This window comes from Biomphalaria glabrata, chromosome 15, assembly GCF_947242115.1.
Source record: "Biomphalaria glabrata chromosome 15, xgBioGlab47.1, whole genome shotgun sequence".
NCBI lineage: Eukaryota > Metazoa > Mollusca > Gastropoda > Planorbidae > Biomphalaria > Biomphalaria glabrata.
In genome coordinates this window covers 6087524-6111010 of record NC_074725.1, presented here as the reverse complement: position 1 = coordinate 6111010, position 23487 = coordinate 6087524, and the positions used below count along the sequence as shown (strand labels likewise).

At 37.8% G+C, this 23487-nt stretch overlaps 1 protein-coding gene across 1 annotated transcript in view; it reads right to left on the bottom strand.

The window, feature by feature from the left end:
* LOC106055813 (muscleblind-like protein 2a) overlaps positions 1 to 23487 on the bottom strand; it is a 293711-nt gene that overhangs the window by 217605 nt on the left and 52619 nt on the right. The window contains exon 2 of the mRNA XM_056012958.1: positions 16360 to 16406. The gene's annotated coding sequence lies outside the window, so the exon portion shown is untranslated. The remainder of the gene's footprint in view (positions 1 to 16359; positions 16407 to 23487) is intronic.

Genomic DNA, 23487 nt, shown 5'->3' with positions numbered 1-23487 from the left:
ACAGAGAGAGAGAGAGAGAGAGAAAGGGAGAGAGAAAGAGAAAGTGTGGCCAAGGAGAAAGGGAAACGAGTGAAACAGAGAGAGAGAGAGAGAGAGAAAGGGAGAGAGAAAGAGAAAGTGTGGCCAAGGAGAAAGGGAAACGAGTGAAACACAGAGAGAGAGAGAGAGAGAGAAAGGGAGAGAGAAAGAGAAAGTGTGGCCAAGGAGAAAGGGAAACGAATGAAACACAGAGAGAGAGAGAGAGAGAAAGGGAGAGAGAAAGAGAAAGTGTGGCCAAGGAGAAAGGGAAACGAGTGAAACACAGAGAGAGAGAGAGAGAGAAAGGGAGAGAGAAAGAGAAAGTGTGGCCAAGGAGAAAGGGAAACGAGTGAAACAGAGAGAGAGAGAGAGAAAGGAAGAGAGGAAGAGAAAGTGTGGCCAAGGAGAAAGGGAAACGAGTGAAACACAGAGAGAGAGAGAGAGAGAAAGGGAGAGAGAAAGAGAAAGTGTGGCCAAGGAGAAAGGGAAACGAATGAAACACAGAGAGAGAGAGAGAGAGAAAGGGAGAGAGAAAGAGAAAGTGTGGCCAAGGAGAAAGGGAAACGAGTGAAACAGAGAGAGAGAGAGAGAAAGGAAGAGAGGAAGAGAAAGTGTGGCCAAGGAGAAAGGGAAACGAGTGAAACACAGAGAGAGAGAGAGAGAGAAAGGGAGAGAGGAAGAGAAAGTGTGGCCAAGGAGAAAGGGAAACGAGTGAAACACAGAGAGAGAGAGAGAGAGAAAGGGAGAGAGGAAGAGAAAGTGTGGCCAAGGAGAAAGGGAAACGAGTGAAACAGAGAGAGAGAGAGAAAGGGAGAGAGGAAGAGAGCGCATTGCGAAATCCTAGATGTACACTATTTTGTCCTGATAGATCGATGTGGTGAAGGGATCGAAAAGAGAGACCTAGTGACTTAACCTCCTCGATTGATCTAATGAATGGAAGGATCTGATGGGCGGAACCTACTGCGCTGACCTGATGGAATACATTGATTGCCGATGCTGTATAGCCTATTCAACCTGTGCCAAATTCGATCACAGTATGACATTTAACGAACGTAACTGTACAGTTAGTAGGACTTCAGTATAGTATGTCAGCGAGCGACTAAACACGTCTGATCACAAACCACAGTCACATCTTATAGGCCACATGCATTTGACTCTTACCGATAGACTAGACTGTCACTAGACTATTAATATGCACCCATTTTACTGCTTGTATTTGGTACTGGCTTTGTTTATACCTATTCTTTCTGATAGTTTGAAACACGTTGTATGTACATTGTATGTAGGCCTACATCACTCAGTAAATTTTAAAAAATCAAATAGCTCTTCCATTTCCTGAACCAAAAAAGTCATTTGTTTTAGGCTTACAATTGAGACCTGGTATTCTTCATCTAGGCCTAATATTCAATCAAGAATTCCTATTATAACAATACATCAATCTATCATTATCAAAGCAGTTCAATTCCCACAAGGATCATTGAAATAGTCAAGCTCGGCATGTCGGAGACAATCTTACTGGGCACAATGTCAGGCGGAAGACAGAAGAGAGACAGTGGATAAACTCATCCTCCGCAAAATTAGTCCCAAGTAAATGGCCAGAGGAGACATGTCCCGAGAAAGAAAAATGTATATCTTTTTTTTTTATGCACTATCAAATGAATCGACTCCGATGTCACAGTTAAAATAGTTTGAGGAATTAAAACAAAATGAAATTTATTGTTTGAAATAGTTCGGTATTTAAAGTACGTGTCATTAGATTGATGGTTGTTTATCGACCACTTATTTGACAAGACGCATAACGAAACAGAGGCTTTCTAAGTGGGCGACGCGGCTTTCTCACGAGGGATCCGTAACATATCCGATGGTGACAATAATATTTTAGCATAATAGAAAAATATTGGTTTATAGCATCAGAATTTAAAATAAATTATGAACGAAAAAATATTTGAAAACTTTATGTATTGTAAGGTTAAAACTGTTTGGCTTTTTATCATGCACATTTTCATCTACATATTTGATTAACATTAATATTATTTTCTTTTGGGACACCCTCTGACAGCAGAGACTTACACAAGACCATTAGTTGATGACAGCGAAAGCTGGAGATTATTTATAGAGAGAGGGACGGCCTTGGATAATTAGAGGCCCAAGGCGAAGTGAGTTTGGTGGTCCCAGGCGAAGTGAGTTTGGTGGTCCCAGGCGAAGTGAGTTTGGTGGTCCCAGGCGAAGTGAGTTTGGTGGTCCCAGGCGAAGTGAGTTTGGTGGTCCCAGGCGAAGTGAGTTTGGTGGTCCCAGGCGAAGTGAGTTTGGTGGTCCCAGGCGAAGTAAAAAATGTTTGTAAAAAGTTTTACATATTTCGGAAGTTGAAGATAATTTACAATAAACTTCGCAGGACGACGGGGGACAAGAGCGGACAGGGTTTGAACCCAGGATCATCAATAAGTCCGAAAGACAGTCCAGCGCGCAAATCGCACGACCAGGCAGCACTAAGCGAAGTGAATTTGGTGGCCCCAAATGAAATTTAAAAAAAAACAAGGTTACAAAGACAGTTTGTGTGGAAACACAAACTCAAATTCGGCCCATGAAGTGGTCTACCTAGAGTCTTCACCAGGATTCGAACACGGGACATCTGGTTTCAAGTGCTTTACCACTCAGCCTCAGCTTCTCCATATATTCATTTAGAGTACACTTATATTTTTAAAATAATAATTATTAACCTTATCCATGCATTCAAAATTAATAACATATTACATGTAATAAAGAGAAACTAGAAAAGATTTATTCTTCTTACAAAATTAGATAAATTGGCAACACCAAAAAAAATAAATAATAATTCTTGACCTAATTTAATTAGGTAGTGAGCTAGCTAGAAATAACTTGAAAGACTTGGATTACGTCCACTTGGACCAGACATTCCCCTCGCAAAATAAAAATTAATATCTCCATTGTCATTTGTCATACAAACTAGACATAGATCTAGCTAGAGCTAGACCTAGTTTTAGGTCTAAATCTAGATTCTAGATCTAGAACTAGATCTTGAATCTTTATATAGAATCGACTACATCTTGGCTAGAACTCTTATGAATTTACACGTTTAATCTTATAATTACAAGACCTAGGCCAATGTTATGATCATCAATAGTAGGCCTTTTGTTACCGGGTGATGGTGTACTATGCTGTTCGTATCCTATTCATTTCTATAGTGCCTTAATAATTAAAATTTTGTTCAAATTGAAAATACATTTATTATAAATATATCTAGATCTGGGCTCTATTTAGTCTTATTTAGTTTGTAAAGTGTAGGCCCCTATAATGAGGATATGTCAAAACTGCCCGCTATAAAAGTAGTTCGTTATTTTTAAAACTTATAACTAAAACGAAGTTCGTAACAAAATTCTTTTTTAAAACAACATTTGAATTAGTATTATATTCAATGAGTTAGTTAATAAATTGAAAATATATTTTATCATGAACCATTGACACTTTTAATATTGTGACCTTGGATGCATTTTTTTTAACCAATGCGCGAATCTATGAATGAATCTTGAGTTATTAATGAAGAAGTCCATGACCTTTTAAAAAAAAGTTACCTCCCCTAAATTTTCTCATTGAAAAGTGGTGTAATTCTTTTGAAAAATCTGCTTGCATATAAAATTTTAAAAATTAGATGGTACACTTTCGGAAAAGAAAAAAAAGTAGCCGTTGCATCAGAACTTTGAATGATCTAAAATATGATGTCCGATTTTCATTTTGTTTTCTAGTTTCTGAGATCTAAACGCGACGGACGGACAGACGGACAGATAGGCCACACTAAACTAATAGCGTCTTTTCCCCTTTCGGGGGCCGCTAAAAAGAAGAAACAGCTAAAAAATAGAATTACGCAATTTATTATAAACCTGCTCGTCTATATCTCAATCGACAAATAACTGAATTTCATAAATCGCATCTGTAGAAGAAGCAGAGTTAGACTGGTAAACCTCATAGTTTGAGATCTGATCCAAGTTGCACACATTTTTTCTTCAAAATTTTTTTTTAGCCCTAGTCGGCTGCCTAATTTGCCTATGCCTGCCGGCCCTGTTGTAAATTTGGGAAACTACAGCTAATAAATTGAAGAAAACAAAAACCTGAACGGCTTTAAAATATCCCATGTAGCTAACCAGAATTTAAAGAAATACTTAGAATGTTGGATCAGTTAACTAATTTGATCACTTTTACTTTGTTGGAAGATCGTACAACAAGCTCTACCCAATATCATATATTACCATATATTAATGTTGCCAAGTTATTACATCCCAGAGTTGAAGCCCATATAAAAAGGCATATACCAACCATCGCACTAGTTCCCCTGAAAACAGCAAGTAATGTTGTCCACCGACTCACGCAGACATCAATAAATCATCCCTCCCCCCCCCCCCCCCCCCAAAAAAAATCAGCATTGCAAAACAATCGTTTCTGAGACTGCCACTCGGACATATGTTTGTTTGCACATCCACAGTGAAAACATAAAGCAAGAAACTAAGCCAGCAGACAGACAAAGCAAAGATTCCAGCTGTAATATGAAGAGCCCGCCTCAAGTAGAGACACGGACAAAGCCCGGAGATTTATGAGAAGCCGGCCAGGCCCTGATGCTATCAAGATATTGATTGTGTCCAGTCCTGTAAGACGTAATGCACAGGCTTCGCAACAAGTGTCCAGACTTTGGGGGCTTTGGTTACAGTTCTCCAGTGGTCAACGAGCCAAATGTGGCCGTAAACATTTTCACAAGTGATCATCCGATAGTCGCGGAGAGCAGGTCTCCAAAGCGCCAACCAATCAGAAAACAAAGACAAATAAATGCAGGGATACGGCAATGAGAACTCGTTCAAAATGAGCAATGCGGTGTACAGGAGAAACAGTCGCAAACCTGCGCAGTATCTCGCGCAATGTGTCAAGATCAAGTCGAGATACGCTGGTAATAAATGACCGGTGTAGCATTGAAAATGTCAACGTATTAAAATCTGTAATCTTCTTTAAAGGCTGACTAGATTTGTATCTCTTGTATTTATTGTCTAGCCACCGCTAGATCTAGTTCATTGCTAGATTAGTATCAAGCTTGCATTAGCATGTTACACGCAAACACTTACATGTTAGAACTACATTGTCAATGTCAACGGCCAGTAGTGGCTTCCTGTTGGAAACTTCTGGCAATGTTTTATGAGCAATGGCGTCCTTCTGTCATTATATCATTCGATTTAAAAAGTGTTCAAAAATATTTTCACATCAACTGCGGGTTATGTCAAGATGATAATGAGGATACGACTGACCATCTCCATCTGTTGAATCTTCTCGAATCTATAATAATAGTATGTATTACAAGGTATAGCAATAACAACATTGCCAATAATATATTATAAGCTGTTATTACAGGATGTTGCATACAATACAGCCCATATATTTAGCTAGAAAGAGAAGACGCCAATTTTTTTAGAACACATTGTGTTTTGGAGATACTTGATAACTATACAATTTTCAAAGTTTGTTTAGGAATATTGTAATGGGGAAAAAAAAGGACATCATATCTTTAATGCCGGCAATAAAATCACAAACTGAACTGCAGTTGATGCTTAGTCTAAATGACTGTAGTTCAGTCAAAACCCCCCTAGCGAGAAATGATCAGTCATGGCGCTGCTCTCGTTACAATGAGGGCCGTTCTCTTCCTAGATCAACAAGATCCACACAAACTAAACACTTGGAAGCAGGCATGGAACAGACCTCCATCAACGCCACGGCCATGGAGATAAACACAGGCCAGTTCATTACATAGGCTTAGCAGGGCCTATTTTGTCCTCTTCGCTCGAATATCTCAGTATTATTGTTGTGCCATAGTTCCAATATACAGTGGAAGAGCAAGCTTAGGAACCAATAGGGCGAGAAATAAAATATCTGCATTTCGTTCTAGCTCTAGATGTTGATCAATCAATATAATTAGTGTTATTTGGAGAATAAATGCCATGAAAAAAAAAAAAGATGATGGATGGAAATGATGCGCACTTTGCAAAAGTTTCATTTTCAAAACTCATTCAACGAACTATGATTATCTTTTCAGTGTCCAGATGAGCCTATGTACCTCTTTGTGACGATACGAAACTTGCATACATAAGTTCATTTTAGTTTTTCCCAGCAAACCGTGAGAAACTTTAATTTTTAACTTAAACAATTATTTTCTTGTCCACCCATAACTAATTTCTTGTAGGATTTATCCCCCCTCGCACGTTTCTCACGGGACGAATCTCGACATAAAACATTAACTAGCTTCTCTAGGGCTAACTTTTAATTATTGACCGCTGGACAGGTGACACTATGAAGTCGCTGCACCCGCGCTACACGCCGCGCCCTAATAACTTCTCACACCTACCCCCCCCCCCCCCCCCCCGCAGGATACACATCGCTCTAAGAATAGCATTGCACTCGGGCTGGACAGATACATATTCGCTTAAGACTTTACTCTCACGGTAGGCAACGAATATTGACCATAAATCTGACCTGACGCCTGACATCTCCGGTACATCGATACATGTGAGAAAATCAGCTAGCTTTCTTCCCCACCCGTTAAACGAAAAGTCCCATCTATATATATAGAGAGACCAAAGCATTCCAAATTAGGCCCGCTAGGATTCATACAGTCTCCTCTGTTAGGAAGTTTAGTTGTGAGGTTTCATTAGGGACAAACGGGTAAGTGTAAACATTTTATTATGCTTATTTTATATTATAGGAATGTGTGAGTACACATTAGTACACAGCCACGTTCCCCGTCATTACATTATGACTTTATTATGTATATACATTGTACTATTTTATGTCGATACTATATCTTCATATAGTATTACTAATGCCGCTATTGTGGTCTACATTTGAAACCATAGTTATTATATTTGATTTTGTTATGTTTCTCCATTCCCGTATTTTAGTGATGGATGTAAACAATAACCTTTCGTGAATCTAAGTACTGTCTAAGAACTTAGATCACAGTGCTCTAAACTTACAGAGCCCATGTGAAATTAGTCATTTCACATTTCTGTTGTATATCCCTCAAACATGTTATTATGTCTCCCACCCTTGTGAACTTATAGTTCCTTGGATGAATGTAATTTTGATTAACTATATCAAACACTTATTACTGTAGCCATATCCCTAATATTTTATTTTCATCTTATCCTTTAGTATATAATATGCTCATTCCCCATTTTACTGTAACTGATTACTTATTGCCGTAATCTCATTTAATGGATGAATCTTAGCTAGTATCATCCTACATTATATGATGACACATTTACTGTAGTTATCTTACCTGTATTTTGTTTGCTATTGAGTTATACGCATGCTTTAAGATTTTATACATGATTGTCTTAAATGCCTTATTGGGATTGATACCAATGCCTACATCTGAATGATTGCAAGGCATATGGGAATCCCTGCTCAATACCTTTAGGAGGTTCCTAATTGTCTTTCTTATCCCCAGCCTGGTTGCTACCCCTGGTTGCTACCCCTGGTTGCTACCCCTGATTGCTACCCCTGATTGCTACCCCTGGTTACTACACGCGATTGCTACAACTACCAGATCTCCATAGAAAGCTGAAACCGAGGCAGACCACACCAGATACACCCCCCCCCCAATTACATACCTGTTAGCAAGAAGGCATTGCCTACTGTCCTTGGCCCTAACATATTGCCCAGTGTCCACAGTGCCCTATACTGCCCAGTATCATCTGCCCAGTACCCGGCCCAAACTGTCCACTGCCCAATAGTTATTGCCTAAAGCCGACAGACTAGAGCAACCTTCGCAGCAGAAGATAAACTGGTGTTGCGTTAGCACGGCTCTCTACGAGTTAGAGATCACAGCTGGGAGATCGTCCCACTACAACTTAGTCTGCAGCACCAACCATCTCTATTGCTAAACAGGCAGCGGCCTCACCCTAGAGCCAGCTTGCCTACAGCATAGAGACTACCCCGAGCCGACGTCCTAAGACAGAGCCGGATGACTCATCCTTCTGAGTGCCAGTCCTACGACCGCCAGAAGACGACCCACGGGCTAGCAGATAAGAAAATAAGTAGCAGACATAGGAACATTCTTCTCCTCCAATCACTCAATAATTAGCAATCCATGATGAGCAGTTATTTTAGATATTAGCACCTTCTTTTATTTTCTTAATTATAATTTTATTTGATTATTTTCCTTTGTAAACTTTCATTTATTAAATTATTTTATTTATAAACATATGATATTGGTCTGTTCTTACTGTTAGTTGCGGTGTGCCTGTACAAAATCTTATATGTGAGCGGGATAAAATTAATCAAATTTCCCCTAGACCTAAATAAACAAGCCAAATAATAACTAATTAACATCTCGTCACACTCTTTTATTTTTTGTATTATTCTCAGCTCATACGGTTTGTTTAATGGATAACTACCGCCGATGTTTATAGTTTCCAATTAATATCGGGGGGTTGAATGATCTAAAAGAACTAACTATAGGTTTACTATATGTGTGCCTCTCTTTAAAAGTCTGTTCTTAATGTATTTGTTGGCAATGGAATGTGTTTAAGTGTAATATTGTCTGGCTAGATGTGTCTGTGTTTAAGTTTGAACACAATGGACTAAATAAACACTTGTTTAAACCACGTAAGAAAGATGAAGAAACAAAAAAATATCAGCTAAGCCTAACACTTTCAATTCAAATACTGCCAAACAATACACTGATCTAAAATACTTCAACGAAACACGAAGAACAACAATTTGCTAATGCCTGTACTAGATGGATATTGCCCTCAATAATGACAACTACAAGGGCTAAAGTCGTTGTGTTAGCTGGGGCTTCTGAAATAGTTTAAGCCTAGATTTAAAACAATATATGAGATATCGGCACATGAGAAGAACCCTGATGTCAATTAATCACTGAGTTTCGGTACACGAGTTTCAACTTGTATTTAAAACAATAAATGAGATTTCGTAAATGAGTTTTAACTAAAACAGTAACTAAATTTCAGTACTTGGGTTTAAACTTTGATTTTTTTAAACACTCAAGACTTATGTACACGACTCAAAACAAGTTTTGTTGGTTTTGAAGACAATTTATCGATGTACAAGTGCATGTGATATATAATGCGAATGGTACCTAAGTTTATTTTTCACATGTAGATCATAGGTCATCTAAAGTCTATTTCAGCCACGGAACAGAAAACCATTATAATCATTTAGTTAGTTATATTTAATATCACCGATCTCAAATATTGGATGAAAGGGTTTTCTTTTTTATGAGCGATAGTCAGATATATATATATATATATATATATATATAGAGAGAGAGAGAGAGATAAAGACACTTTAAAGCAGAGAGAAATTGTGCCCACTTTACAGCTATTTTGTATACACTACACATAAACACTCTGTTGTATGGAAGTAGACATATACCAGAAATAAATCTTAAAATATTAATATTTATTTTTTCTTACATAAAATTGTCTGATGGTAGGAATTTGTTTGGGATAAACCTAAAAAAGAATATCGCAAATTCTGAGGCTTCTTTAAAAAAAAAACAACAACAACAACTTATTAGGGCAATGTAGAAATGTGCATCCTGTAAAGAACATTTAACTCATGAAAGTATAAAGAAACTAGGACAAACGCAAAATAGAGCAGTGAGATGTACATCAAACGAACATTCACTTTAATCAGAGTAACAGCATTAGAAAAATCACTAAATTAAGAGACACTTCAGGGGAGAATAAGATAAAAGTAAAGTAGCAAAAATACATAAAACACTGAACCAAAATTACATCTGTAAAAAAATAAAGTACCCTGAAAGACACTAAGATAGATGCAGATGTTGTATTCAATATTCTAGGACAGATTGATACAAGTACTCCCTCCCTAGTGCCCTTAGAGAAAGGAATGGGTTGCCTGAATCAGCTAGGAAAATTAAAGATTAGCAGAGCTTAAGTCACTGATTAACATGCATGACAAGATTGACACATGAACATTAATTTATTAAACTCTTGAATCAATAAAGACTTACATTCGGAAATTCCCGAACGCGATAGTCCTTTCAAAATCGATGTAGGATCTAGACCTAGATTTATCTCTAGCGAAATTTACATTTTTTTTTTTTACTTTGAAAAATTATAACGGTCAAACTAGAGTTTTCCCAATGTTGCCACCGAACTAATAATTCTTTGCTTGCCAACATAAATCAACTGTAAAATTTCTAGGAAAATCCTTAAAGCAGTTTTTGAAATCTTGAATCAATAAAGACTTACATTCGGAAATTCCCGAACGCGATAGTCCTTTCAAAATCGATGTAGGATCTAGACCTAGATTTATCTCTAGCGAAATTTACATTTTTTTTTTTTACTTTGAAAAATTATAACGGTCAAACTAGAGTTTTCCCAATGTTGCCACCGAACTAATAATTCTTTGCTTGCCAACATAAATCAACTGTAAAATTTCTAGGAAAATCCTTAAAGCAGTTTTTGAAATCATCGTCCTTGGTTCCTCCAGGAAGCAGCGACTTGAATAGAGGTATTCTAAAAACGGGGAGCTAGATATCTCCACTGTCCGGGTATAAACAATGAACGCACCTAACAAAAAACGCTTGTCTCCTACATCGTGAATGTAAAACACTAAAACTGGCCGAGTTCTTGGGGGTCCTCAAACGTGTGCGAAATCAAAGTGGAAAGTAAATGAACAATCTCTCACTAATGCTGCTCGTGTGGAACAGTTGAGAGAGAACCCCCGTATTGCTTGTAGCCTATGTTCTTGTCATTGGAAATTATTTCTGACTACATTTAAAAATAAATGCAGTGGCGAAGCTAGGGGGGCAGGGGGTAGAATTTGAAAATCTCCCTGGCCTCCACTTAAGGGGGGCCCCCAAATGAGTGTTTTTATATTAACATTAAATATTATGCAAAATGCAGGGGACCCCAAAGACACCAAGCCCCCCTCCCCCAGACGTTATAAAATTCCTAGCTACGCCCCTGAATAAATGTGTGCGGGTACTGGTTTGATGAGATTGTTTATTGAATTGTCATGATTTCGAATCATTAAGTATTTAGCTCTATATTATTTTAAATAAACAGTATTTTTTAAAATATATAAACATTTAATTGATAATTTGACAGGGTGTACGCCACTGAAATTCAAATTGGAATAAATGAAATGGTTAAGCAATCATCAAAGAAAATCAAATCAATAGGTCACATATGCATTTTAAAATCTGTATTTATAATTCTCTACGTCGCCCAACCACGCGGGACAAGACGCACGCACGACGACTCTCTAACCCTCGATGAAAAAGTCATGGAAGTATAACTCTTTTACTTCTGCAAGTCGGACTAGAGTTACCCCACGTAACTTTCGCGCGACAGAGAGCGCGGCTCAGAAAAAAAAGGGGGGGGGGAGGAGAAGAAGTAATCTTCTCTGTATATATAATTGTGTACGTCGCCCAACCACCCGCCGTCACTAAATCGGGTGGGCTGGTATTAATTAATTGAGTAAATAGTCTAAATTCTACACCATAGTACGCCCACGCCCCTCCACCCTTTTTGTCCATACGCGCAGAGTATGAAGGCGAGAAGAGATCGTCCGTATTGTTCTCCCCCCCCCCCTTTTTTTTTTCCCCCAACGTGTGAAGTCTATACAAAGAACAATAACTCCGAGTTGGATCTACACTACATTGGATTTGTCTACCTTGTGTACATCCCCCAGAGATTATGTACAGGACAGAGCAGATGACTCAATTCTCAAGTCAATCAGACAGAGGAAGGCAGTAAATAAAGGACTCTGGTCACTAGCCGGGAACAAGGTCTTAATGACAGGGTAACTACCCACTCACGGCCGGCCGAACTCATGTTAGCACGACACGTGTCCGGTCTAGAATCTAATCTACCAAACTAGATTAACTCTTTCCCAACGGAACGCCTGCATTCTCCCAGCTCTTGTCGGCGGTTAAAAGGTTAATAGCGGGTCTAACACTCACACATTCTTTTTCTTTTTATCTTTAAATCTCCTTCTTTCTCTCATTCCTTTTTTTTATTTCATCTTTCTCTCCTCTCTATCTCCCCCCCCTCTCTCTCTCTCTCTCTCTCTCTCTCTCTCTCTCTCTCTCTCCGCCTCTCTTTCTCCTACAATTATTGCTACTAATAATGTTATTAACAAAATATTATTTTGTGTGTGGTTCAGAGATGAACATTATTTCCTGTTAGCCCACACCTCCCAAAGAACGGCAGGAACCCTAACCCTAACCAGCATATTGTTCTTTAGTACTAGTCTTCTAAAACTACACTTAGTGTTGTGTTTATTTTATTTATCGATTTTTAGCGATGAAGTTGTAAGAAATTCTATTCACAACCGACAAGCGGCATGGGCTCCATGTAAAAAGCCAATCTAGGAGACGTCAAGGTAAAATCTACGGCCATCTGCTGTCCTTTGCCGCCTCAGACTACTAAACCACTGTGGTCAATATTTGGCCTAACGAGTGGTCTTGGTCTGCAGAATCCCCATTACACTTTTTTTTTTTTAAACTAGCGCAGGCTGGATGCCTTACAATGTTTCTCAAACCCTTCACGCAGACACCGAGCAGGAGCTTACACAGCCGTCAATTAATTTGCTGAGATTCCTGCCTTTGATCCATAATGGACATATACGATGGCAAGACAACCTTTCTGCTAGAGGCTGGTGTGGACAGTATAAAAGCACCATTTTACCATTGGACAGATGTAGGACACTTATCCCTCATGGGGAAACAAAATAACAAAACATGCAGGTCACAACTGGGTTTACTTAGTCATGTAAACACTGCACTCATCCTTACTCTTCGGAATCGAAGACATTGCCATTACTATTATTATGGAAGTATATTAATTTTCCATCTCTGGCAATGCCAGAGCATTGTTCCTCATATTGTGGGATAGTGGTATGGCGATGTCAATAATTGTTGCCGATTTTTCATTTTTGTTGATAAACAGTAAATCTGGGCGATTGGAATCCACCGTCTTGTCAGTCAAAATAGGTCTATCCCAGTATAATAGGTAATCGGTTGACTCGAGCACCTCCTGTGGCGAGTATTTGTATCAAGTGGGCGTATCTTTCTTTAAATTATATGTCAGAGCCAGGTGCTGATGTATTCATTTGGCTACAGGGTTATAGCTACTCAAGTAGGCAGATTCTGATAATGCTGAACTTCTTGCCATGATGTCTTCAATGGACTCACCCGGTTTCTGCACTTTAGGTATTTCCCAACAGCATCGAGTTTAAGTATATGTTTTCATAATTCTAAGTCCTAATAACTCGCTCCTGTATTGCTGTGATAAAGCCTTCTGTTTCAGGGTAGAGATGACCTGCTTTGAGCCATGCCAAGGAAACAAACTTGTCGGGGTGTCACCGTGTAATAGAGCAGGGAATTTTTTTGTGGAGTGTTTTATCATACCATTGGCGAATCTCAGAGTCGTATTTTCCAAGGAAGAAGTTCATCGCTAGAGGCGTGGACCTTTAATCTTTTTTTTTAGACTTGCATCTCACACAATTTGCAGTCTACAGCCTCCATCCTTCCTAGGCAAATATAACCTTATGGTGGAAGACTTGGAGTGTAGGCAGATATAACCGTATGGTGTAAAACTTGGAGTGAAGGAAGATATAACCTTATGGTGGAAGACTTGGAGTGTAGGCAGATATAACCGTATGGTGGAAGACTTGGAGTGAAGGCAGATATAACCGTATGGTGGAAGACTTGGAGTGAAGGCAGATATAACCGTATGGTGGAAGACTTGGAGTGTAGGCAGATATAACCGTATGGTGGAAGACTTGGAGTGAAGGCAGATATAACCGTATGGTGGAAGACTTGGAGTGAAGGCAGATATAACCGTATGGTGGAAGACTTGGAGTGAAGGCAGATATAACCGTATGGTAGAAGACTTGGAGTGAAGGCAGATATAACCGTATGGTGGAAGACTTGGAGTGAAGGCAGATATAACCGTATGGTGGAAGACTTGGAGTGAAGGCAGATATAACCGTATGGTAGAAGACTTGGAGTGAAGGCAGATATAACCGTATGGTGGAAGACTTGGAGTGAAGGCAGATATAACCGTATGGTGGAAGACTTGGAGTGAAGGCAGATATAACCGTATGGTGGAAGACTTGGAGTGAAGGCAGATATAACCGTATGGTAGAAGACTTGGAGTGAAGGCAGATATAACCGTATGGTGGAAGACTTGGAGTGAAGGCAGATATAACCGTATGGTGGAAGACTTGGAGTGAAGGCAGATATAACCGTATGGTGGAAGACTTGGAGTGAAGGCAGATATAACCGTATGGTGGAAGACTTGGAGTGTAGGCAGATATAACCGTATGGTGGAAGACTTGGAGTGAAGGCAGATATAACCGTATGGTGGAAGACTTGGAGTGAAGGCAGATATAACCGTATGGTGGAAGACTTGGAGTGAAGGCAGCGAAATTTTGTTGACCTTTTTTTTTTTTGTGAGCGTGTCCTAATCATGTAGGTCAGTGCCACTCCATTTTATGACACCTAAAGTGTAAAGGAGTACTGGGACGGTCCAGCTATTTATTGCAGTGATGTCATTCCTGCCAGACAATTTGCTGTTGAGTAGTTTGGTTATTTTTTATGGTTGGCTGTAGCGTTCTGGTTAATTCCAAGATATTAGTGAAGTGTAGCAGAGTCGTATTTCTTGTATAGACTGGTGTTATGTGCGGTTATTACATTGTAGTAATTTTAGATGTAGATCTGGTGCCACAAACACTCATGATCATGAAAAATGATGCTATAACTTTGAATACCCGAGACTGTTGTGTTAAATAACAACTTGGCAACGAATTCAATTTGGTTGTTGTTTTTTACCAAACGCTGTGTGACAAGACTCTAGAACACGGTTGAGACTATGCGAGAACCTTCAACCACCAGACCAGAGGCAGGCAAACAAACATTGATCGGTGAAATGTAAAACTTGGAGGCTCAGACTCAGTCTGTCATATGGAGTTCATTACCGCCAGACTAGCTAATTGGTCATTCTAACCCTGACACTGGGGGTCCAGTTTCAACTCTCTGGATGACTAAAAATCTCTTTCATTTTGGATTTTCTAGCCTCCGGTCTACAGGATCAGCCTAATGTGTTCCTTTATCCACTGGATCAACGTCGACACTGAACCAGAGCTGGTCAATGTGCCTCTGTGCCAGAACGTTGAAGATACTTCGTAGGGCATTGAAGGTTTTTAACTCTTTACCTCCGGAATTATTTTCCACGTTCTGACATAATTGTTCATTTTTCATATTTGTACATTCTACCCTGTTATGATGAAACCTCAACATTTCTGATTGTAATCAGAAAACGTTACTTTTGGTATAGAATCATAGGAGAATGCATGCTCTTTTTATAGAACACAAATTCAAGTTTATAAAACCAAAAATTAATTTCATTTAATGGTGTCAAATCAACGATGGTATCGTTAATTAGGAGAGGAAGAGTGAAGGACTCCAACAATCCATTGGTCATTAAGGGGAACGAAAAAAAAAAACACGAATATATATATAACCTAACCTAACAAGTGATATATATATATATAAAGACTATCTAATTTATAAAGTAGAATGTAAGGAGTATGTATGTATATATTTATGTTTGTATTTCCCGCATATAGATCAAAACCGTTTGCCCAATCTTGATAAAACTTGGCATAAATGTTCCTTAGATCAAGGGGAGACCTTAGCGTATGTTTAATGTCCTTGTCACAACCGGAGGTCCTTAAATATAAAAATAAATACCTAAATTTATCTCTATTAAAGAAACTTTTTAAACAAATCGGGTAAACCAGTTTTCACATTAAATTTATATTTGATATGAATGTGTCGGCTGAACGGGTTAACCCATTATCACACTCTACTGTTATTTTCGTGGTAAAATTTTAAAAAAATGTCAAGGAAACATTCGCCATGTTTGACAGTTCTAAATCCAATCCACTTGATCAGTAAGCAAAGTCCCGCAGGCCACGGGTCATATCCGGCTAGTACATACATACATTTATATATATATATATATATATATATATATATATATATATATATATATATATATATATATATATATATATATATATATATATATATATATATATATATATATATATATATATATATATATATATATATATATTATAAAGATAACTTGGTTGAAGATAGCGAAACTAAAACTAGTTAGACAAAGATAAAAACAGGGCTGAAAAAAAAATGAAATCTACTAATAAACGAAAGAATGAGACGAAAATAGGATTAAGGTGAACAGATTGAAGAGTATTGCTTACCTTAATATGTGTCTACCAATTCCACGCAAGTTTGAACTTGTTGCTTTCTGAGGGAAAATAAATAAAACAGACTATAGGCATGCAGAATCTAGAGCGTATGTTCTTTTTTAAATAGTTAAATGTGAACATTATAAGGAATATATAGACAGATACACAGTACGATAATTAAGCAGCAGTACCAGTGTTATTCCAGTAGGAGACGTATACATAAGGTAAGGTGACATTTTGAAATAAACATACAAGATTGTTACGTATTAAAAAGCGTCACTTGTTGCAGTACCATCCTGTAAGGCGGTGATTTACTCCTGCAAAGGTTAAAATAACCAAAATAAATTAGGGGCTCTAAAATCTAAATAAAGATTTTCATTCAGAGTTTTGTTTTTTTTTCCTAAATTTTTTTAAAGTTCAATTTAGAGCAGGACATATCAATTAGGGGCAGATGTAAAAATTCGGGCATATATTATTCCATTTATTTGCGTCGCAACATCAGAATAGTGGATTGTGGCAATTCTTTTCAAAACTTCAATGTCTGCAATTCAATTCTTCAACTTTGTATTAGGCTCGTGTTCTGTGATTTCTTCAAACGAGCTGGCTCATGTGTTAGATCTAGGACTACTATAAAGTCACCTATTGATTTCACGGGGGAACAGTAACGGGCAAAACTACACTGGTTCTATATATTAGGAATAGATCTGACATTGTATTTGATCAGATATATAAGCCAATATCACTGAATATAAAAACATATCTGAAGTATTAAATCGAAATGGATAAGAAATACATTATAGTAGTTCAATACGGTGTCATTTATAACAAAGCTTATGTCAACTCACTCTGTTTGTCTGGTAAAAAGTGTGTACACGTTATTTCTCCCACACCCAATCTCGGATCAAGTTGAAACCTTGAAAAATTATTAATCAGCATTGACAAGACATGAATCCATTTTAAAAAATGTAACCAATTAGTCAAATTTACAGGTAATTAATTATTTTGTTTAATACCAACAAGAAAAACTAATCCCTCAGTATTCACATAGATGGCTAAATTTGTTGGGTTTAGTCCCCTTAAATAAGTGTAAAAACGTATCTTCCTCAAGCATAATTAAACAATTATTTATTGTGCCTAACAAAACATCAATCAATAAACAAAAATACTCAATTAGTCAATTAATTATTTGTTATTATTTTGTTTGATATTGAATAAGGAAAATAACTTGTACATTGTACATTATTGGTAGATATAGATTTAAGAGCATTCTTCCCCTTTACATAATCTTTTGTCTGAATTCGAAATTTAATTTGAATTGGTTAGATATATACTAATATCACTGAATATCAACAAAAGTAATCGCACAAATATGGTAAGGATAAAAAAAAACATTATCACAAAAAAGGGCACTTCTATCTTATTCGTCAATAGTTTAGTCGTTTATCTTATAAAATACAGACGTTACTTCAAAAAAGAAGATGTATGATGATGTGTTTATTAGAAACAACAATAATCTCAAGATATAAAAAAAAATTGATGTTATTAAAATGCCTCCCTTAAAGTATCTCATTACTTTTGTATTTTACTATTTAGGACTAGATTATTCATCTTCTGGGCCAAACAAAATTGTTATCATTACTCGTAGCGGCATCATATGTCCGTTCAATGTAAACGAATATATTATGTAGTCCATTGCTTGTCCAAATAATTAATTTAGCGGGATTGTGAAGATGTATATGTCGACATTTGGCTCACTATCGGAGTTATCTACTTATCAAGTCGCCAATGTCGATCAATCATCGATTCTTGATCAAATCACAGCGGTGAAACAAATATGGATGGCAATCTACAACTTAATGTAAGATCAGCTATCGGTTTGAAACAAAATATAGCCAGCACACGGCGATGGTAACAGCAGAGATCCTGGAAAATAAACATTCTTATCTTAATCAATTCTGATCTCTATCACGTTTTAGAAAGGAGAGGGTCATTTGGAAGAACTTTTAATGAATTCTTCATTGCCTTGCATTCTATAACATTTAATGTCCCACTCACGACGTGTAAACACATTTTCAATGTGTCTCATTCAGAATGTCTACCATTCTCAACACTTCCCTTCACGCCAATCCATGATCGTTAGCTAGGAGTAAGGCGAGACTACGTTAACAAACACAATGATAGAGGTGTCTCTTTTACAGTTTTTGTGGAGACATTCCAATTTTTTTAATGTCTGGCTTCTGTGATAGTGAAGGTAAAAAAAAATATATGCTTAAAAACCTATTGTAGAATTACATCAAAAATGATCAGATAAAAATAAAAGTATAGGACTCTTTTAGACCGTGTTATGTACTGCCCAGATGGTCGACGGTTAAATGAGGGTGTCATGTAGCCAGCACAAAGACCTACCGCCTTTACCCTCCCCAACTTAAGACAGGTATCGATTAGAGTTGAGTGGACTGCGGGGCGCCCTAAAAATTCCAAAATCCTGGTCTTCAACGAGATTCGAACCCGGGGACTTCTCGGTTCGGAAGCCAAGCGCCTGACCACTCAGCCACCACGATCTCTAAAATAGATCAGATACTCTCAAGATTTCCAAAGCACTGAATGTTAAAGGTGTCATCAAATCAGTGGAACGTTGTGAATGTGTCTAATTGTATGATAATGTGTACAGACCTCATCATCACGTAGTCCTAGAAGTAAGTTAAATGCACATTTAGCATGTCTGCTGCCAAGTCTGAATGTCAGGTTATTATAGCAGGGGGCTTAGTACAAAGTCAATCGATTGACTGCCTTCTCCGTCAGACTTGACACTGTCTCGATGTGTTTGCTGTTTGTCCGTGGTGATGTCACGTACGTCGTCACATCGACTTGCCAACTACGGATGTCTACCACCGCGATCACCTCTACCGACGATTTTCTTCCCAATTATACACTAATTGAAGGTATTTCCTTCTAACATCATCTCAGGCAGATAATTACAAGAGCTGGCTTACACCCGCATCCCCCCCCTTTCCCCACCCGAACGCTGCACAGTTGCATATACAAAGAATCACGTCACATGTACGCACCAACACACACCCTGTCACCTTTGTCATGCATGTTCAACCACACGGCACCACAATACACACACACACACGCATCTGGGCGAGACGTAAGGGGGCGTTTCTAAAACTGTTTTTTTCTGCTGGTCCACTAGTACCTGATCCTCTATTCTAGAGACCACTTAGAGACAACCAAGGCAATGAAAACGTCAGCACCACTGGTTCGCCTGCACATGCAGAGGCGTGAATAGGAAAACAAAGACTTTATCTCATTAAAGGAGCAACACGCTAATTAATACAGGAGTGTGCTGCGTGAAAATAAATGCAACGGATATTTATTACATTTTAAGAAATGATAATCGAAAAGATAAAGGCAACAAATAGTGAAGAATGGGGCAAGATGTGTGTGCAAACACAGCATTAATACCCACACCTCGTTCAGTTAAACACATTGTCGATTGGAGAAGTGATGGCCTAGTTTATTAGTTTGACTTACTATGCAGTTTATTTATTTTTAAAAAAATACTTCTCTTTCCAATTGTATTACATTACTACCTGTTTGATGTTCATTTCTGTCTGTTAATTTGTATTTGGTCTTTTTGTTTTTTAATTATGGCCTCGCGAAGCGACTATGGATCATCACATGGAAATTAGATGAATGCCTGGTCTTTATATGAAAATAAAAGCACAAAATAAAACGACTTAAAAGTAGGCAATGTGACTTAAGAAGCACACTCAAGGCAAATACGTTTAGTAATTTTTTTTAACAAAATATGCCCTATTTGAACTTTTGAATCAAATTGAAGTTTGATACCAGAGCTCCTTTAAGTGTCACGTACATGTAACCCTAAACCTGACCCTAAAGTTGAGTCTCTTTATTTTCCCTTAATGAGTTAGTTCGATTGGAATTGGGCGGCACCATGTCAATTGGGCGTCGGAACTTTTATGTCGTCTCGATCCAGTTAGCGGGAATAAAGCACGGTGACCTCGTAGCTTACTTCTGGTAAGTCATCCAAAAGTCAGGACACTATTATTGACTGCATGCTACAGTTGAATGACTCCTGAACGTCACATGTATGTTCAACTCTTTTTATTTTTCTAAATCTCTTAGTTTAATAGTATTCACTATACTTGGTGGTTAGTTTATTAGTTTGTATTGGTCCTTTATGGTGCACTGGGCAGCTAGAAGTCTTCAAGGCTCTCTGCCGTAACGCAGTCCCCTTAGCAAAGCTAAATCTTAATCATCTTTAGGATTTGTCAACAAGTCTTTCTTTCCCTTTTTCCTTTATGCCTTCCCCCCCCCCTTGTTTTCGGAGGACTAACTCTGGCAAGATAAGACCTAGGGCACAACTTCACACATTCACCAATACATGTGTGGCTCCCTGGTAGCGGGGTATGCGCTTCGAACTGTGGTCGCGATTGTCCCGAGTTTGAACCCTGCCTTCCCACGACATCAATCAGGAGGTTTAAGCTAGAACGTAATGGTATTTATTTCTAAAGGAAAGACGGACGTATCGTTCAACAAACAACAAACACAAACACAACTAAGAAATATTTGATTGCTAAACTAATGTCAAATATTAACCACTCATAAAAAAGAAAACCTTTTAAATAATTAGCATTTTTTTTCTAGGTGGAAAGACGAGCTCCAATTTGATTTCCATTTCTGTGATTCTTTTAATTCTATGGTAAAATTTCAGTATCTTGTGTTGTTTTTATTGTACTATTTATATTGTAGTTGTATGTGTGCAATTACTCCTGAACTAATGCAATTAACCAGACCATCACTGTACATTATTAAAGCCTTCAGATGGTAACAAGATATAACTAGCAACGTTGAGTATAATAAAACATGTTTCAAAGTGTCCATAGTGGAATGTAAGGACCTGTTCTTTCCTTGATTTTAAAACATCAGGTTAACACTACCTCACATATAATTATTGGTCGTCTCACTGTTTCAATTTGGTACAAACAATATCGGATAACGTATTGGAAAACATAGGGTTTGATTCTTGAAGAAATAAAAAATCTATACATATAACCTACTAGTCCAGTATGACTCCTCTGGCTAAGTAGAGTTAAATAGTTGATACAAATTGCAGGAGATTGTTATCAATTCTAAACATTTATTTGTCAACTAAGCAGGAACGTTTTATTTGGTGACGACAGGCAAAAATCTGGCAATGGTAGTCAGTCACCGAGCCGTACCCTGCCCCTTTATTTTTAATTTATTAACATGCAGCGTTTTTAACGGGTAATTAACAGGTCCATTAAAAACTGTGACGGAATCGTTGCAAGTAGCCGTAGAGTGAATACACAGGCAAACAGGTAAAGAGAAGACGTTAAATCAAGTGCTGAATGAGAACTCGAGTCACGTTTTAGAGTTCACTGACTTGAGAAAATTAACAACTGTGACAAACTACCCCCCTCCAACCTTATAACAGTACCTCATGCGCTTCCCTACCCCTTAACCCCCTCCGCCTTCAATCCTGAAGAGCTATCACGCGAATTTGAAGCAAACTTGCTAACGAGTCTAGAGACAAAAGCCCTAACGAGTATAATTCCGCACTTGAAAAAGACTATATTATAGCTGGCAAGGAGATAAGGATCGTGTGTAGGGATCATAGTGGAAGATCTACGAAATATTTTTTAAAAAAACAACAGTACAATAAACACGAAGGATAAAACGTCTTGGTCGACTGAGCACTGAAGTAATAGTCTAGTCAGCAGAAGTACAGACTACGTGTACAGACGTAGACATCTAAAATAGCGCGATATTTTCAAAAGTCTCCAACTTCATATGCCTCGAAGACCGAAAAAAAAGGCGGGAAATGAAAAAGGCTTGTAACACCAAAGTTTAGGGTATCCCTAGATATGTGAGAAGAATGAGAAGTGTGTATATCTACCTTCATTAGCCGCACTAATTTTCGTATGCAAAGTCAAGGACACACGTATTTGATTGCGCAATGTGTACAGGCTAGTCGTGTGCAAATCTAGAACAATTTGGTTCGAGAGTTCACGCATTGATTTGTTTTGCGTCGCAACAAAGACATTTGTCAGTTGTCCGTCAAAACTCTTTATCAAAAACTAGGCTAGTGCCCAGGCTTACCAAACAGAGGCTCTGAAGTCATGGACGTTTAATCAATGGAATAACTTTTTAACAAATACTTTTTTTAAGACCAGTGATATTAATTATATCTAAATTACCAAATACATTATCTAAAATGCAAACGCTAACAAAGCAGTTGTAATTAGGCTATTTAAACAAGTAAAATATAATAATGCTATTTTTAAATACAAAGATTATACCGAGTGGAGTTGTAGTATTTGGAATCCATCATGTCATTAGTTTTTAATAGATCTAGACTAACAATAATGAACTTGTGCGATTAGAAATATTTTAAATTGTTTTTGTTTAGCCCAACTTTCATGTTTCTAGCATGCTCAGTGCGCTAGGGTCCAATAACGTGTGTGTGTGTGTGAGCTGTATCTGAGAGAAGGTTTCCGTGCTGCCTTTCCATAAGAAATGTTAAAAAAAATACTCGAGTCTGAATTTCGAACTCGAGGTGTCAAGCCTACGTGATGGAAGGCCGACGTGCTAGCCACTTAGCTATTCAAGTGCTTATGAAAATAAAGGGTTTTTATAGATTATTGCTAGTTTAGTTTTTTAACGAACGTAATTCTCTACACAACCGCTTATCTCCCCTAACCCTAATGTTTTCGATTAAAAAATAAAAGTAATTAATTACAACTAATTGATTAGCTCATCGGTACATTTTTTTTATTGTTTCACGTATTGTCATCGACAATGAATAATTGTGCAAAGTTTCAACTTGATCCGAGAATGGGAAGTGGGAGAACTATCGTGTACAAGATTCCACACTGACAGACAAAGTTGATAAAAGCTTTGTAAAAGAAAGGTACCCCTTTCAGACTTAGGTCGACGTTTAACGAGCGCTGTGGCCTTGCATCTTTTGTTTGTTGAAGTGCTAGGGGCGTCTCCTTCAGATATTGTTTCTCATTCTTTGTGTACATCAAATCACTCACACCTCGTTACCCCATTTAGCCACACACGAACACGTAAAGGGGTAAAAGTAAA